The sequence below is a fragment of the Pteropus medius genome, unplaced genomic scaffold (assembly GCF_902729225.1).
Source record: "Pteropus medius unplaced genomic scaffold, Ma_sr-lr_union100, whole genome shotgun sequence".
In the NCBI taxonomy this organism is placed as follows: domain Eukaryota; kingdom Metazoa; phylum Chordata; class Mammalia; order Chiroptera; family Pteropodidae; genus Pteropus; species Pteropus medius.
Genome location: NW_024342467.1, coordinates 18,080,213 through 18,085,582, shown reverse-complemented (window position 1 = coordinate 18,085,582; position 5,370 = coordinate 18,080,213). Strand labels below are relative to the sequence as shown.

The 5,370-nt window shown below is 39.3% G+C and overlaps 1 pseudogene; it reads left to right on the top strand.

Moving 5' to 3' along the window:
- Positions 1–274: 274 nt before the first annotated feature.
- LOC120602642 (uncharacterized) lies at positions 275–393 on the top strand (annotated as a pseudogene).
- Positions 394–5,370: the final 4,977 nt, after the last annotated feature.

The window sequence follows — 5,370 nt, the reverse complement described above, 5'->3', positions numbered from 1 at the left end:
ATTGTGTTTGACCAGAAATTGCAGTGGGTGACACAAAAGGTTTTCTTTCAGATAAAGAACTCTGGAGATAAACTGCCTGAGAGCTGGTATGGTGGCTTCTTGGTATCACAAAGGACCCAACCATCTCTCTACTCCAACATCCTAAAAATTGACTTTCATCTTCAGCTTGCCTCATGATCCAAGATACCTATTCCAAGCATAAATCAGGGAGAAGAGAAGGCATACAGCAGCTTTCTGTTCTATCATCAGCCATGTTCTTAAAGAGTTATACTTAATCTATGGCCATGCCACCCTGTACACGCCCAACCCCGTCTGATCTCGGAAGCTAAGCAGGGTCATACCTGGTTAGTACTTGGATGGGAGACCACCTAGCAAGACCAGGTACTGTAGGCATTTAAAAAAATAAATAAAGTTATACTAGAAAACCTACACAGCTTCAGAGTATAGCTCATTGGTTACCCACAGCTGAAAGGATGTGTGGGAGCTCTTGTCTTTTAGCTGGGCATGTTGTCAACTCTGAATAAACCGGATGCTATAACTAAAAAAGAGAGGAGAGCACAGATATTGACCGAGCAGGTAACTAACAGTGTCTGCTGCATTGCTTCAGGTAATTAAAGAAGCAGTATTTTCCTACTTTCATTTCCTCTATCTTATTCCCTGTCATCATCTTCCCACCTCTTCACAGCTAACTTTCTTTATAAAGGGCCATAAACAGTTAGTCTTCTCCACCTCCCACTCCTTCACGCAATGCAAATCTCGATTTTCTTGCCATTGTGCCTACTCGTCCACCCTCACCAAGGACACTAATGAACCAGTTGCTGCTAAGTGGCATGGACACTTTTTAGTCATTGAACATGACATCCCAGTTACCGGCCCAAATGGTTCCGTGCTGGCTGGAAAACTACTGCTTGGCTATCGCCCACGGGAACATAGGTTATCACCCATGGGAACATAACATTCTAACAATAAGCTTTCTGCTTCTGTACCCCTGCTTGCGCAACTGACCTGTAGGTTGACAGTTAGTAAATAGAAGAAAAATAGACTTTTGTGTTAAGACAGAATGAGGAATGAGATTTAGGGCTTAAAAACTCTGTACCTCTACATTTCAGGGCTGCTTAATTTGGGGTCTGCATACCCCTGGCAGACCCAGCTGGCTGAATAAAGAGTGTGTTTCCTATAACTCACTGATTTCTGGTGGTCTGTGTGTCTTTCGGGGGCTGGCGGCTACAACAGTTCTCCCGCTATCTGTTTGCCCTTCTTAAAGTCTTTTACTGGCTTCTCTTCCCAAATTTCTCTCTTTAATGTTCATAGTCTCCAGGTTATTGTCCTAAGGTTTCTCCCCTCTTATTCTACCTTCTCTCTACATTTTTCACCCATTCTCAGGGTTTCAAATAAGACCAGCTTACTGCTCACTCTCAAATCTCTATCTTCATACTACTAGACATTTATATCTCAACCAAAGATGTCCGTTGTTGTTAGGATATGCCAAATGATGAGTTTCATACACATCCTTGGGGGGGAAGCAATATTCCAACATACCGTTAACCACCGCATACCAGTTGGGAAGCTCTGTGAGACATGCATGTATGGACAATATGTTATTGAGGCAATAAGTATAGTTCCCAACCCAGCCAAGCACATGATGTTGTTGTAAGCTTGAAATTGTTGTCTCTGGCAGTATTTCTGAGGTGTAACTACTTTATGTTGTCTAACAGTTGGGGAACTGTAAGATTTAACAATCATTTCTCTGGGGACAAGGGTGCACAATCCTTGAGAAACTCCGAAGTGTACCCTCTGAATAGAAGAAGGCTTTTCAATCTCCTCTTGGTAGGAGGTTAGAGCCCAGATTTCCCCTAGAAATAATATATTAGGTGTCCAGTGTGCTTTAACATCTCCTAGTCTTCTTTCCACATATAATTTTCTTCTTTCATTTTTTTCTCCCATAGATCTGACTGTTTTCATTAGAGGCAAGAGAACTGGATTAAGGAAAATGGACTATTTGGATGTACAACGAACAAGAGAGTCGTTATAACATTTGCTTTTTTAGAGGCCAAAGAGCTATCTGGATTCAATCTACTTTGAGTATTTTTTGGGGGAAAAAAAAAGATTATACCTGTAAATTAATAAAAGAAAGTACAAATTTTAAATAGTAATGGTATAGAACTAAAATATTTTAAAGATCAGTTTTAAAAATATAAGCTATTAAGGCCTAATTATATCATCTTAAAATTCATATGTTGAAATCAAACCAGGACTTCAGAATGTGACTATATTTAGAGATAAGGCATTTAATGAGGTAATTAAGGTAAAATGAGATCATGTGTGGTCCCTGACCCATGATAACTGATGGCCTTATAAGAAGATGAGATTAAAGACCATAACAAGTTCAGGCTCAAAGAAAGACCATGTGAGGGCACAGTAAAAAGGCAGCCATCTGCAAGTCATGGAGAGGCCACAGAAGAAACCAAACTTGCTGATGTCTTGATCTTGGACTTGTAGACACGAAAACTATAAGAAAATAAGTTACTATTGTTTAAACCACCCAGTCTGTAGTGTTTGTTTTGGCAGCCCTAGCAAACTAATACATAGGCAATTAATATAAGAATAGAATACTGTGTTATTTTTTAGTACCACAATATGAAAAAGAATACCTGGAATGAATGGCTTTCATTTCCAATCAAAGGGAATATGATTGTTTTTATATAGTATTGCTAAACAAAAAATTTATAAACAATTCTAAATACTTTTAGTAGTCCTTCCCCCGCCAAACCTAGGTTTTCAACAAATGAAGCTGTACCTCATAATGTTTCTATGAATTCTAGCAAATTAATATGTCAGAAGCAACATAAACCTATATGTCTCTAGCAAATTAAGGACTATATTAGCCTGTTTCCTAAATACTTTTTGGTAAGCAAAACTAACTTAAAAGTTAGGGCATAATTATGACAATTCATTGTAGTACACATTATTATAAAAAGAGAAGTCACTTTTCACCTCTGGAAAGCTTTCCTCCAAGATGCATGTTCATAGCTTGCTTACTTTGTCCATTTCCGCTGTCATTAACTCAGCCAAACAGCCTTCATTAACTTCTCTTTCTCATAGAACAGTAGGCTAACACTCACAAGCTTTTTGAAAGATTTTTCATTTTAAAAGGAATTATTTCTCTATAATAAAAATCCATATCATGAATTAGCTCTGAAGACATAAACCTCAATACCTTTGAAAAGCATTCTGTATTAACTTTAATTGTGTTTTATGATCATTGTGAAGCTATAAACCCAATGGTTGGAAATATTTTATAATGACACTGGTAAGTAAGATAGGCTGAGAAATTCTACACTTTTAGGTTGGGGAAATTCTCCTGGACCATTTGAGTGAAAGCTATATAAGTAGTCAAAAAAAAATTCTACCAGCTCTATTTAGCATACATTTTCATAGTTAACTACTTAACTTCTCTTCAATTTTGTCTTTGGAAAGACTGCAGTTTGTCCTCTCCCCATAAGCTGCTGAGATCGACTGTGTTAAACAGCTAGTGCTGACACTATACATCACAAATAGGCAAAAAGTGTCCATTCTCTCTCCACTTCAAAGTGGAGAAAGGCACAATAAAAGAGGAAAAATCAACTGAAAAAGAACCAGAGCACTGGGTTACAGGATCATTTATGCCACTAACTACCTTTGTGACCCCAGGCATGTAACTTCCCTGCTTTGATTACTCTTCTAGAATGAGGATAATGTAGCCCAACCTACTGCTAGGTTATGGATTATCTAATATTGTAGCATAATAAAAATATATATTTATATTTGGTTTTCTCTCTAGTTCCAGGCACAGAATTCTTAAAACCCCTGGAATTTCCTGAGTGATAGAGAAGAATTTTTGTTTTCATAATAAGCCCTTTTTGACCACACCTTAGTTTATGCTAATGAGGGATACAAGGTGAAGTCCCTAGACAATGACAGGGTGGAGACCAGTCACCCGAAAGACCAAATAAGATTAGAGAGTTTGACTTTTCAGTCCCCCACCCCCCACCTTCTTAGAATGGAAGAGTGATAGAAATTGAGTTCAATAAAAACTTGAACAAGGAAATTCTGAAAGCTTCGAGGTTGGTAAATACTTTTTCCATCAGATCTGACTGTTTCCATAAGCAAGAGGAATGGGATGAAGAAAACAGGCGATTTGTACATACACTGGTGTGATAGGAAGGTGATGCACGAAGAGAGGGCATTGAAGCTCCGTGCTGTTCCTCACCGCCCCCCCCCAATACCTTTTCTTAAGTATCTCTTCCATTTGGCAGCGTCCTTTATAATAAACTGGTAAACATGAGCAAAGCACTTTCCTGAGTTCTATGAGCTGTTCTAGTGAATTTGTAAACCTGAGGAAGAAGTCATGGGAACCCCCGAATTGATAGCTGAGTGGGCAGAAATTTGGCAGCTTGGGCACCCCATTGGAGGCTGGCATCTGAAGTGGTGGTGTCGAAATTGAACTGAATTGTTGGAAACCTAGCTGGTGTCTGAGAATTGGTTGTTGTTTAGAAAAGGCACATTTGGCATCAGAAAACCCATGGGATTTGCTAGAACTTCCCTAGCTCTGATAAACCTATGCTTTGGGAAAACACTGGATGAAGGCAAGAGGGTTCTGATGAAGAATTTTTCTGATTCCTGATTGACCACGTGGTCACCCACGGTATGGAGCAGCAGCTGTCCTGCTAAACTAAAAGTTACCAATGGAATTTAGAACAAGAGATGGACTGAACTCCCAGGGAGTTGGTTCATTTGATGCTTAAGGAAATGAAAACCAATAAGAAAAAAAAAAAAAAGTGAAATATACAATCTCTTGGTTATTGTCATCTGTAATTAAATCAAATTAAATCGGAAATTAAATCAAAAGAGAGCTGGACTAGATCTTGACGCTGGACCAAACTCAAATTTTGGTTGGTCCGAGCTTAGGCCATAGTAATAAAAGTCCCCCCAAAGTGTATAAATATGCTGAGACAACAGAAAATACCTCTAAAACCTCTGGTCACCAAAACAGTAGTGGACACTAGGGGAGGGCAAAACCAAGAAACTACTGAAACCAAAGGGTTCCAGGTTCTGAAAGTGATTGGAATTGAGGGGTGGACGTCCCCGTGTGCTTGCCTGAAGTGGCCACCTGGGTGGATGAAATGAATAGACATGGGAGGGATTGCAGCAATGTGGAGATGGGCTGAATGTAGACATATTCCTTTGTACCCTCGGAGGTACAAAATGTCAATAAGAACTGTTCCGTTTGCCAACCAAGAGGCAGAATCCGCAGATACCTGTGTGGCAGATACCCTTGAACATGGCTGGTAAGTCAGACTGATGCTAGTAGCCCCAGGGACTATAAGTGGG